At 37.6% G+C, this 13,233-nt stretch overlaps 1 protein-coding gene and 1 non-coding gene across 2 annotated transcripts in view; both read right to left on the bottom strand.

Annotated features, from left to right (window-relative positions):
• Positions 1-13,233, bottom strand: part of TNKS (tankyrase) — a 214,663-nt gene that overhangs the window by 108,925 nt on the left and 92,505 nt on the right. The gene's annotated exons all lie outside the window — the stretch shown is intronic.
• LOC136309796 (small nucleolar RNA SNORA69) lies at positions 229-356 on the bottom strand. Its single transcript, XR_010726438.1, has one exon. It is a non-coding gene; the product is annotated as a small nucleolar RNA SNORA69 (small nucleolar RNA).

Genomic DNA, 13,233 nt, shown 5'->3' with positions numbered 1-13,233 from the left:
TCTATGAAAAAAAAATCACTTTCCTGCGGTCCTTGCTCCTATCACTATGCCCAGCTCCTCACTGCATCAGCTCCTCAATGCATCAGCCTACTGAGGACCTAGAGTGAATGAGACACCTATTTGAAGACTGTCAGACCTCTGCTTCTCACAATAAGTATAAAAAACCCAAGGAAACAAAGGGTAACGCAGAAGTACAAGTGACTATTTTTGTTTTTTCTTTTTAAACCTAACTGTCCATGTTAGTCTGTCATGATTTACCTGCATTAAAGGCAAAATAAAAATGAACACGGTTTTCTTTCAGCAGGATAAATGGCAGTACTTCCATGCAATGAAGCACTGTAATTGCAACCTGCTTTCAAGTGACTATTTTTGAATGATATAAGTGGGAACTGTCTTGTCTTCATTTGACTGCATTTTATTCTTGGAGTATTTTGTCTGTAGTTTACAAAGTCTGTGAAAAATGTAGTAACTTTGCAATTTTGGTCTTCTCAAGAAGAACCAATTATGATTTACTCTTTCAGCTGCAAATGTTTAACTTATCTTTTTCTTATATTTTCTCAAAAGTGTCACTAAATCTTTTATTCAGGGTTAGAGTTAATTAACTTTCGTAAAGTCTGATTAATGGTATTATCCTAGGCATAATCCTTTTCATTCAAACTCTCATTCTTTCTTTAAAATGCCATTCATTTATTACTTCTCTTGTGATTAACATCATTTATTTATTCATTTAACAAATGTATTTTCACTATCTCCAATCTGCCTAGAGTAATACAGCTACTACTCTTATACCACGTACTGAATCTGGAAGCAGCAGGAGAGAAAGTGACGTGATTCGAGCTGCACACCAGGACCGGCACCAAGCCAACAGCTATCTTACTCCCTTAGCGGGCCGCAGTGCACAGCTGCTGTTCATGGATGCACATCACCCACGTAAACGTCACCTTGCAGGTGTGTTAAGGAAAGTGGTTGCAGACCACTTTTAGAAGATAACAGAGCTAAGCACTACGTTCTTAAAGCTTTTAGATATTTACCAATGAGTCTATGAGAGAGAGATCCTGTGCGTGTGTCTGTGTCTCTGTAAATAAAAGATTCCCATCAGAAAAATGATAGTTTTTAATCTTTTTTGTATCAGGAACCACTCTTAGGAGCTAATAAGAACAAACTTAGACTCTCCTGAAAAAATACTTTGAACATTTAAGCATAAACTGAATTTTCTGCCTATAGTTTTAGGATTTTTACAGCTGTTTTAGATTCCATGAACTTACCACAGGTTAAGAACCTCTAGTTTTGCTTTGTTTGGTTTTTAAGAACCTCTGACTTATGCTCACTAATTCTAAAGATAGTCTTAGAACAGGCTTGACAAGATAAACCTAGCTTGATTTTACACAATTCAGTTAAAACCCAGGATAAATAAATAATGTGCCTAAAGTTTTAGAACTATGTAGTGGTAAAGCTTGAACAGAAATATATGCCCTTTGACAGTATTTTTTATTGGAATAGTATGGAGTGATTTCATAGAGAAATCACATGTAAGGTTGGCAACAGGCTTTCAGGCACCATTTTAATAAGTGGCAATGGATCAGAGGCTAGAGTTTTATCAACATGAGCCAAGGAAATGCAAGATTATCTGGAAAAGTGACTGATGTCAAATTTATGGGTTGGGAGGATAAAGCACAATGGGGGACAATGAATACTTAAAAAAAATAAATGTGCTCTATATTTTAAAGGATCTTGAATGTTAAGTTGTAGAATGGAACATTATTTTGCAAAGGATAGGAACACGGAGTCATTCATTCATTTTTGAGCAGGGTAGTAAGCTAATTAAAGCTGAATTTAACCTGGTAATTCAGTGGATTAAGACCTAGAAACTGGGGATTAGTTAGGGCTATTGTAGGAGGATGATGACAGAAAATATACCTGGGTGGTGACAATAGGAATGGAAAGAATATTAAGCAGAGAGAAGGCATTTAATGGATCACAATCCAGCAGAGCTTGTAATCTGATGTGTTAGTGTTATGTGGGACTAGGAATGTCATGTTACATAGCTACAAATTAATGGTAAAATTTAAAATATTTACATCTCGATCTTAGATTAATACTTTGTCCAATAATCTTTCTGAATATAATCAAAGTAGCAACACTTTGTTGGTTCAGCTGTGCTTAATGGACACCTTACCACAGATTCAGACTTCATTTACTGAGAAATGTCCAACAAGTTGAAATAAGCTATTTAAATAATATAGCTAACTAGATAATTATTTAGTTGTTCAAATTGAATAGTCTTAGATTCTAGAACAACCAATTTCAAGAAAGACATTGAGGGTTCACAGTTCAGCTAAAAGGAATTTCAAATGTATTAATCTAACTCAGTGCTCCTCAATAACTTTTTTACTGTTAGGTCATGACTATGGCACTATATCAAGAATTAGGATTATTTTTATCTAAAAGACTATAAAGAGAGCTAGCTAATGAGGTAAAATGTCTGGAAAGACAGTTTGTTCCTTTTCTGCGCTTAATATTAGCTTCAAAAAATCCAATACATTTAGTTGAACATTCACTAAATTTACTTAACTGTGTTTTACTATAAAGTTAATACAATGGGCCTAGGAGATGGTGCAGTGGATAGAGCATCAGACTGGGACATGGAGGACCCAGGTTCGATACCCCAAAGTCACCAGCCTGGACACGTGCTCATCCGGCTTACCAGCTTGAGCGTGGGATCACAGACATAACCCCATGGTCACTGGCTTGAGCCCAAAGGTCACTGACTTGAAGCCCAAGGTTGCTGGCTTGAGCCCAAGGTCACTGGCTTGAGCAAGGGGTCACTCGCTCTGCTGTAGCCCCCCCCATCCCCAGTCAAGGCACATATGAGAAAGAAATCACTGAACAACTAAGGAGCTGCAACAAAGAATTAATGCTTCTTCTCATCTCTTTCCCTTCCTGTCTGTCTGTCCCTCTCTCTGGCTCTCTCTCTCTGTTTTTGTCAAAAAAAAAAAAAAAAAAGTTAATACAATGGGCTATTGTACCATCATGATTGCATTGGTTTTAACTTTCTCATACTTTAAATCACATTCCTTATTTTGTTCAGTTGAAAAGAAGATATGTGAGAATATTTATTAATTCAAAAAAATATCAAAGAAATATTTTAAAGTTGAGAAAATAAAAAGCACATACTTGTATATTTTTGAAAAATTATTTTATAATATTTTGCTGTATCAAGTCTGTCTAAATGTAAGTCAGAAAAGTATTTTTATTTGGCAAACAGGAGAAATAAAAGTAGGAGATAATTTCAGATAATCTTATCATCTTATTGAGAAGCATTCCTATGTGTAGGGAGGGCATAAAGCCACATGTTAACTGTGCATTTTAATTTTCTTACCTAAAACATATTTAATCCTGTTCTTTAATATCAGTTCTATTGTCTAGTTCTTCCTTATTTTAAATGCCTAGCAAAACAGAGCAACAACATTTCCATCAGAAACATTTATAAGACAATCTAATATTAGTAATATTGAAATCTGAGTCAACATTCTTGTCTTTTGTGTGTGCCTAGTTAGTATTTCTCAGAGGGCAGAAATAAGATATAACATTTTCAGTCCTTGGTAGTAATTTTTTTATAGATGATTACTCAGAATTTTCTTGTTCCTCTTATTTTTTAGAAAGCCGCTCGAGTTAACCTGAGATATGTATCACTTCATGCCTACATGGTAATTTTCCCAGAGTTAGGTTTTAGTTTTGTATTATACATCATTTTATTTTAGAATTTGCATGTATGAAAAGTTTACCCCCATTTTGAACATAGATGACCAAAGACAAAAGATTGCAGGTGCTACATACAAAAGTTTCTTGAACAAAGAAATAAATTTGTATACTGATGTTTAAAAAATGAACTTTCTAAAAATAACAATTTTAATATAAATATAATACTTTATTATCAAACATTAAGAAACATAGCTGAAGGAAAAAATGTGTTTTTGAGTATTTTGGTATTTTTCTTCTTTGATACTTATTTTTTCTCCCATGATTTATCAGCTATCATCAGATAAAAATTATCACTTAGCCTTATTAAAAAGCTGCTACCATAAATATTACCTCTCTTGGAATAATCAAAGACTAAATCACTCTGAATAGCCAAGTTTTCAACATAACTGCTAATTTAGCATTTTAATTCTCCTGCTCTTGATAGAATTTCTTTCTGAAATATAGTAGTCATTTCTATGTATTCATATATAGATTATTCCAAACATAATTTCACCTTACTTGACAAATTAGGGTCAATTATTGTAAACCTCCACAGACTGTGACATAACACAGCCATGCTCTTGGGCCTGCGAGATGCAGAGACAGTCACACCTGTGTGAAAGGGCTGCAGCGTGCCATGCATTTTCTCATGTTTAATGTAAAATTCACTTTCCTCTTTTTCTTCATGTTAATCTCTGTGCATTTCCTCTGACAGATACTTGACAGTGTCTAGCAATGCTGTCCAGTGGAAGTATACGGCAGGGCACATATTTAACCCTCAGAGGAGCACAAATGTGCACATATGTCCTCCTGCCTCCTGACCATCCAGTGCACAGACAAAAACTGTTATTTCAAAAATGTGTAAGGCAACATTAAAGAAGGCAAATGTATGTTCTTCTTGTTTCCATAAATTAGTTATCAAACAAACATGATTTTAAGTTCATAAAATTGTAACTGGAACTAATTTCACTTAAAAAACTCACTCCTGGGGGTCAGCTAGTGTGAAAAAAACTCACTCAAAGGGTTAATTTCAAGTTTCTAGTAACTATGATAAAGGTAAAGAAACAGAAGACACTAATTTTAATAATACTTGACTCAACCCAATAGATCTAAAATATTATTTCAGCTGTGGCACCTGCTGCTAGTGACTCCTGTACTGAGCGACGGTGGAACCCTAAAACCCTCGTGTGCTGAAAGTTACAAAACTTAGCAAGCACCTTGGTAGGAGAGGAGTGATGCGTGGGAGAGAGGAGAAGAAAAGGGGAGGGGGGAGAAAAGGAAGACATCAGAGAGAAGAAGAGTGGTAAAGTCAAGGTGGGATGAGGCTAGGAAGGGCAAAAGAATCCAATGATCAAGTGTATGGGGTAGACACCGCGAAGGCTCGAGACTTAAGTACCGAGCATTAATGAGCAGAATGATGCAGAAATGAGGCTTTGCTCAGTAGGTAATCGAGGGCTTTTAAAGAGATCGGCACTCTGATGAGAATTCACAGGCACCGCGCTCCAGTGTCCAGAGGAAAAGGGCGCGGAAGTTAAAAATGACTCCCTGCGCAGTACAGCGTAAGGCCACCACTCCAGTGCATATCCCCAGAGAGACAACACCCGCTTCCATAACGTGTCAAGCGCAGCACTATCACTTTACTGAATCTTGTAGAGATGAACAACTTTACCAAAGAAATATAGACCATGTCTAGTGACTCTGAAGTCCTGGGCATAGGACCAAAGACCTGGTAAATTCATCATTTTTCTTGCTGACGAACTTAAAAGAAATGGAAATTTGAAGAAAATGAAAAGCTGGCTATCCACGAAAGAACAAAATCTGGTCTTGAGGAACCTGAGCTTAGGGTACAAAATGATGGCAATTGATGATAGGCATTAAAAGAACATAAAAACTGAAAATCCTGCTATAGAATGTCCTGCTATTAGAGTTTTTTAAAAAAATCAACTGTTCAAATACAGAATAAAAATTAAGACTAGCCCAGATTAAACTATTCTGAAGCTTGTTTGACAGGAAGTTCAATAAATCAATGTGACAAATTTACAAAAAAGTAAATGGAAACTTACGTTATCAGCAGAATAAAAAAAGGACAAAAAGAGAAAAAGGGTGGGGTTAATGTGAAAGACTGAAGTGGATAGCGGTGGTGATAGTTATAGGAAGGGTACTAACTGCTCCTGTCCGTATTTCAGAGGAAGCTCCCAAAAAGAAAAATGTTTAGTCATATACAATGGAGTTTCAAAAAGAAGTTTCTGTATTTGGCTTAGCAAACAGGAGAAACAGTTCTAACCATATAAGTTACTCCACAAAGGATTAATTACGGCAGAGAGCTTGTAGGGCTGTCACACAAAATGCCACACTGGAATAAAGTAGTGTGTCCGTAAAGTCATTTTTGCACTTTTGACCGGTCACAGGAAAGCAACAAAAGACGACAGAAATGTGAAATCTACACCAAATAAAAGGAAAACTCTCCCAGTTTCATACCTATTCGGTGCAGTTCGATGTGGGCTCACACACAGATTTTTTAGGGCTCCTTAGGTAGCTATCCCATATAGCCTCTACAGACTCGTCACTGACTGATGGCCTACCAGAACGGGGCTTCTCCATCAAACTGCCAGTTTCCTTCAACTGCTTATCCCACCGAGTAATGTTATTCCTATGTGGTGGCGCTTTGTTATAAATGCGCCGATATTCACGTTGCACTTTGGTCACGGATTCAAATTTAGCGAGTCACAGAACACAATGAACTTTCCTCTGTTCCGTCCACATCTCAACTGGCATGACCATGGGCTGAACCAAATCATGTGTTAAAATATTTAATAAAATACCATATTTTTCGCTTCATAAGATGCACGGGCATTTTCCCCTCCACTTTTTCTTGGGGGGTTGCATCTTATGGAGTAAAAAATATGGTACTTATTAATTATAATAAATTTGGACTTAAATTACACATTTATGCATTCTTGACTATCTGCTCTTCATTTGATCCAACCACTGGTCTATAAATTGGTTCACATATAAAATTATATATAATACCTTCTTGTTTGACAGAAACTTTCTTTGAATGAATTCATTTAATCCTCGAATAAAGCTTCTGTTCTATTATTACCTCCATTTTACAGATGAGAAAACGGAGCAATAGAAGGTCATATAGTTAATGTATTAGGTTCCTAATGTTGTACAACACATTACTAGAAATGTAATGGTTTAAAACACAAATTTATTCTCTTACAATTCTGGAAGTCAGAAGTCTAAAACAGACCCGCAGAGCTGTATTTCTTCCAGAGACTCTAGGAGAGAATCAATTTCCTTGTTCTTTCTAGCTTCTAAAGGGTGCCCACATTCCTTGGCTTGCAGCCTCTGCATCACTATGACATCTGCTTCCACATCTCATCTCCTTCTCTGTCTGACACTTTTTCATTTTTTCTATAAGGACCCTTGTGATTTCATTGGGCCTACCCAAATAACTTAAAATTACCTCCCCATCTCAAAATCCTTAACTTAATTACATCAGCAAAGTTCCTTTTACACCAGGGGTCTCAAACTCGCGGCCCGCCGAACAATTTTGTGCGGCCCGCAGACTAATCCATGAGGTTCAAAATATTTTGGATAAAATTAAGTAAGCCCGTGGATTAGTCTGCGGGCCGCACAAAATTGTTCGGCGCGCCGCATGCGGCCCGCAAGTTTGAGACCCCTGTTTTACACCATAAAGTAACATTCATAAGTTCTGGGGATTAGTGCATGAACATTTCTGGGGACCCATGGCTGTGCCTATCACAGGTTAATATATCACAGATAGGAGGATTTTTAACCACAATGAATGCTGCCTCTCAAAATATTGCTCCTCTATAAATGGGCAACAGATTGATAATACTTTCTAAGGTATTCCCTAGAAGGTGCTAAGAATAAAGAATTTTCTTTAATAGGGCATGTGAAACTTCACACCTTGGGTCATAGGCTGTACAGCAGGGATTCCCAAACTATGGCCTGGCCTGCGCCACATGCAGCCCCCTGAGGCCATTTATCCGGCCCCTCCGCACTTCCTGAAGGGGCACCTCTTTCATTGGTGGTCAGTGAGAGGAGCACATTGACCATCTCATTAGCCAAAAGCAGGCCCATAGTTCCCATTGAAATACTGGTCAGTCTGTTGATTTAAATTTACTCGTTCTTTATTTTAAATATTGTATTTGTTCCCACTTTGTTTTTTTTACTTTAAAATAAGATATGTGCAGTGTGCATAGGGATTTGTTCATAGTTTTTTTTATAGTCCGGCCCTCCAACAGTCTGAGGGACAGAGAACTGGCCCCCTGTGTAAAAAGTTTGGGGACCCCAGCTGTATAGCAACAAATGAATTCTACCTGGTGTGATCTTCTGGAGAACAGCTGTTAAAAAATATATAGTGAACATCTAAAGATGGAAGCTACTTTTTGGTTAAGTTAGCAATAACATAAAAACAGTCTAGGAATAAAAACACATTTGTGTATTCTGAAAGAAAAATTCGGGTCAAATTCTAGGGACCCACATTCATACTTCTTTTTCAATTGCAAAGGAATTAAAATTTAGTTTTTTATAAAATCTTTTAACATAGGGAATATTCCATTTTTAGTTATTAGTACTAAGTTAGAACTAGGGAAGAATATAAATCTAAGTAAAAAAGCACAGTAGACATGTTATTTATATCTGCCCAAATGCCCCTTACATCCTTCTGATAAGCGCTCTCCCCCTTGTTTGGGGAACTGCTCTTCCTTTCCTATGACGATAGGATTCTGGTAGAGTTCCCAATCACAGAGTGTTGCTCCACCCCTGACCAATCAACATACAACATACATACTCCTGCCATAGAGCAGTCATTGATCCAGGTACAGATATATGACCCACAGAGCTCAGACTTTTTCCTTGAGACTTTTCACTATACAATTGGGGAAGAGCCCTTTTTTTACATTAGAAAAAGAATAAGAGCTTTAGTTTTGAATCTCCAGTGCTGCCAATTACCAAGCTCCTCTACACATGAAGAGCCTAAGAAAATAAGAACACACAGAAAATGGAGACAGAGGCTGAAGTCATTGGGAAGGGAGGAGGGGACAGAACAGAGAAGGCAAATAACAGGAAAGAGGGCAGGAGGGAGGGAGGAGGTGTAAGAGTGAGGGGAAGGGAGCAGAGAAGGTGGCGGAGGAATGCTCAGAAAATGGGACAAAAAAGTGGTGGAAGGGTTAAAGAGACAGCGACAGTCAGATAGTACATGATATAGCTTGAGTCTCTGGATCCAGCACACCCTGATGTCAAATATCTCTTGGCCTTTTATGTGGTTAGTACCCTTAACCAACAAACTTTGTCAGTTAAATAATAGTAGTTTGATTCGTGAGTGTTAACAATGTGCCCCTTTAACTTCCTACCACTTCACCTTTAAAAAACTATCAAATTCAAACCAACTTTTGTAGTTGAAGCCTCTAACTTACTTTTTAAAAACATGGCCTTAGGTAGATTTTTAAAGTATTTACACTGATATGATTTAATTCAAGTTATTTGCTTTACATTAAAAAAAATGTTCACATTTTTAATGTAATTCACAAGGCCCTTCAAAACGCACATTATAGAAGTACCTCACTCGGAAATAATTTTATGTATATATAAATTTTCCCTACCTTGACCACAAAACAAAGTCTTTTAGCAAAAACATTTGAGTCTGGGATTTTTATAGTAATCTTTGATATTAGATAGGATAGGATAATAATAATTCTCTTCCAGGACTACACATACTTACTAAGAAACAAAATTTTTTTAAAACACTGAACAGACTTACCAATAACACAAGAAGCTAAGAAGCTCTAATTTAGAATGGTGTATTATTACGACTTTTCATCTTTTTCTTCCTTTAACTTTATAATTTTTGTTAAAAAGAGACAACAGAACCAAAATGGAGTCACTTGCGCTAAGCCCACATCATCAAACCAAGGCTTAATACCTAACCTAACTGTAGTTTCCTCCTCTCCAAGGAATGTAACCTTTAACCAGTCAATCTGGAATTACCTGGCTGACATAATCTATCCAGCAGATCCTCCCATCCCCATAGAAAGATGACCTTGCCTGAAACAATCCCCTTTTTTGCTAGAAACTTCCTTTTCCTGCCCCCCTTCAGCTTATAAAAACTTTTCATTTTGTATAGCTCTTGGGAGCTCCTCTCCATATGTTAAGTGGGGTGCTGCTCAATTTATGAACTGTTGAATAAAGACAATTCGATCCTCAAATTTACTCCGTTCAATCTAGTTTTTTAATACTTTCATTATAAAGATGGGGCATGCACGTGTTCATGAGAGGAGGTGGCTCGGGCCTGGCTTGGGAAGTACAGGTAAGTCTTAAGGAGCATCACCTTCTGTGCAGGACATTTGAATGAATCCTGAGTCTGCTACCATCTGGCCGTGTGAATTTGACTGTATCGTTTAACCTTCCCTTGAGCTTCATGTTTCTCACTGTAGAATGAGAAAGATAATGCTTATCTTATGGGTTGCTCTGAGGGTCAGGGATAATATAAATAGCCAATAATGCCTGACTCACAGTAGACCTCTGACTCAAGATAATAATGATGGTGATAATAATAATGTTTTTCAAATTTGAAAGCATTTGATTTGCTAACAATTATTATTTCTCCCGATAAAGCACCAGGGAGACAGAACCTCTTTTTCACTAACATCAGTGAAAAAATTTTAATTTTAAAAAACTAACATTTAAGAACTCTTAAGAAAACAGATATTGTAGGCCCTGGCTGGTGGCTAAATAGATAGAGCGCTGGCCCTGTGTATGGAATTCCTGGGTTTGAGTCCTGGTCTGGGTACATAGGAAAAGCAACCCTCTGCTTCTCCCTGCCTCCCTCTCCCCCTTCATTCCCTCTTCACCTCTGGCAGCCAGTGGCTCAATTGGTTCAATTGAGGCCCCAGGCACTGAGGATAGCTTGTTTGGAGTGTATCAGTCTCAAGCACTAAAAATAGCTCAGTACTTGAGCATCAACCCCAGACAGGGGTTGCAGGGTGGATCTCAGTCGGGGCACATGCGGGAGTCTGCCTCACTATTTCTCCTCATCTCACATAAAAAAAAAAAAGAAAACAGATTTTTCAATGCCCCTTTATAATAAAACTTTATAATGAAATAACTTTTATATAATAAAAATGGGGGAGGGGAGCATTTGATCTTACTGTCCTGAAATTTTTGCTGGGTCCCTAGAATGTTGTGATCACAATATGAGAAGAATAGAAATGGTTGTACACCACTAATAAAATAGTGGAAAAATAAAGGGTTTTAATTAAGTTCCAAGAAAAAGTAAAAGCTAATCAGAGGAAATTAATTAGAAAAAGCATGCAGATAGCTTTCCCTCTTCCCCTCTACCAAAAGCAATAGAACCGTATTGAGATTGGTAGAACCTCACAAAGAGCAAATCTGTTTTTCATTAAAGAGAGGACCTCAATCAAAAGGAAAGATGTATACATTGGTAATAAGTTCCTATCATACAGATATTTGATATTTCTTAATATGCTAGTTGGTGACCTATTGACTTCTAGCAGCTCAAGTGTATCATGTGTCAATAAGATAAAGCCATAATGGAAAATATAAATTTATTATGTTTCATGTTTTGTTTTTTGTTACTTTATATATAATGATTTCTTAAACTGCATATAAATTTTGGCATATTTTTATCTACCATAAAAATGTTCCAACCCTGCAATGTGGCAATCCTTATGAAACTTGACTAAAGGGTAATTTTAAGTAGTCGATATTTTAAAGCATGAAGTTTGAGATAAATGAAAACTAAAATTAACTTAGGATTAGTACTCTGTTATACAATATATTGAGGAAGTATAAGTCAACCCTACTGATAATGAATGTTTCTAACAGGACATGGACAAGGCCACAGAAAACAATGTTCCTCTACAAGGCCACACCATAGCTATAAAGGGGACCCATAATCCTTTCCTCCAAGTTAAATGTTACTTTCTTAATCATGACATCAGCAGCCTGACTTCAGCATCAGTTAGCTAGAACTGATTACCCGGGCCTCTGTGGATGGGTATGTGAGTAGGTGTATATATACCTTTAGTATACCAGCCAGGGTAAACACTAAATAAAGCACAAAAATCTACAATTTGCAGATTGAAGTTATCTTGCTTCTCTTTATTAGCAAGATATTAATTAATGCCTTAGAAAAACTAAAGAAAGGGTACTTTTTAAGTTAATTAAGTTACTGCTTAATAGCATCTTCAGGAAAAGGTTGCAAGGTTACACAAGCTTTAACTTAAGAGAGAAACAAAAGGCCCTGGCCGGTTGGCTCAGCGGTAGAGCGTCGGCCTAGCGTGCAGAGGACCCGGGTTCGATTCCCGGCCAGGGCACACAGGAGAAGCGCCCATTTGCTTCTCCACCCCTCCGCCGCGCTTTCCTCTCTGTCTCTCTCTTCCCCTCCCGCAGCCAAGGCTCCATTGGAGCAGAGATGGCCCGGGCGCTGGGCATGGCTCTGTGGCCTCTGCCTCAGGCGCTAGAGTGGCTCTGGTCGCAATATGGCAACGCCCAGGATGGGCAGAGCATCGCCCCCTGGGGGGCAGAGCACCGCCCCTGGTGGGCGTGCCGGGTGGATCCCGGTCGGGCGCATGCGGGAGTCTGTCTGACTGTCTCTCCCTGTTTCCAGCTTCAGAAAAATGAAAAAAAAAAAAAAAAAAAAGAGAGAGACAAAAGACTAGCAAACCAGTGCATGCACACAGGCAAGCACACTTACCCTCACTCTAAACAGCAATTTCCTGGGCCCCCGTTTTGTGTAATGATTCTGATCACTTGATGCCTCTTGATGGACAGGGAAGAAAGTGCTATCTATTTGGCAGAATGTCGCTGTTGTTGAACAAGCTAGAGAAGAACTGTATACTATTTATTCCTTTTGCTTATAGTCCGTTCATTTCATTTATTTTGTGTCAAGCTTTTAGATGACCCAGAAGCAACTGGAGAGTGAAATTTAGTAAGATCATATAAGGCAATATTCTTCTTACACTGTTGAGCAAAAGTATGGAAACACAAAATATTCTAAATGGAAAAATACACAAAAATGTTAGACTGAAAATACTAAGCCTCAAATGTGGACAGAAAACAAACCAGGAGCAGTAAATGCTGAGTTCCTGGTTTCAGCAATTTCTGCAGAAGATCAATTGCTTTCTTCTGTTCTCCATAACACTTTCTATATTGTACAAAAAATCTTTGGTGGATCTGCTCATCCATCCTTGCTCAACTTGAGCTCCAAGAAGTCAGGGACCATTTTTTATATTCATTTGTATCTCCATTTTATTTAAAAAAAGAATACTTATCTCACTTTCCCATCCTGGTGTCACATACATTTCTTAAAAAGAATGTCTTCTCTAGAAGAAGCTCCACTGTAACAGCACAAGAGTGTGTTATATCTAAGCTCAAAACTAAGAAAGATTTAGAAAACTGCATTATAAATAAATCAGGATAAATTAACACAAAACTTGA

Source organism: Saccopteryx bilineata, chromosome 6, assembly GCF_036850765.1.
Source record: "Saccopteryx bilineata isolate mSacBil1 chromosome 6, mSacBil1_pri_phased_curated, whole genome shotgun sequence".
In the NCBI taxonomy this organism is placed as follows: domain Eukaryota; kingdom Metazoa; phylum Chordata; class Mammalia; order Chiroptera; family Emballonuridae; genus Saccopteryx; species Saccopteryx bilineata.
This window is presented reverse-complemented; position numbering and strand designations above follow the sequence as displayed.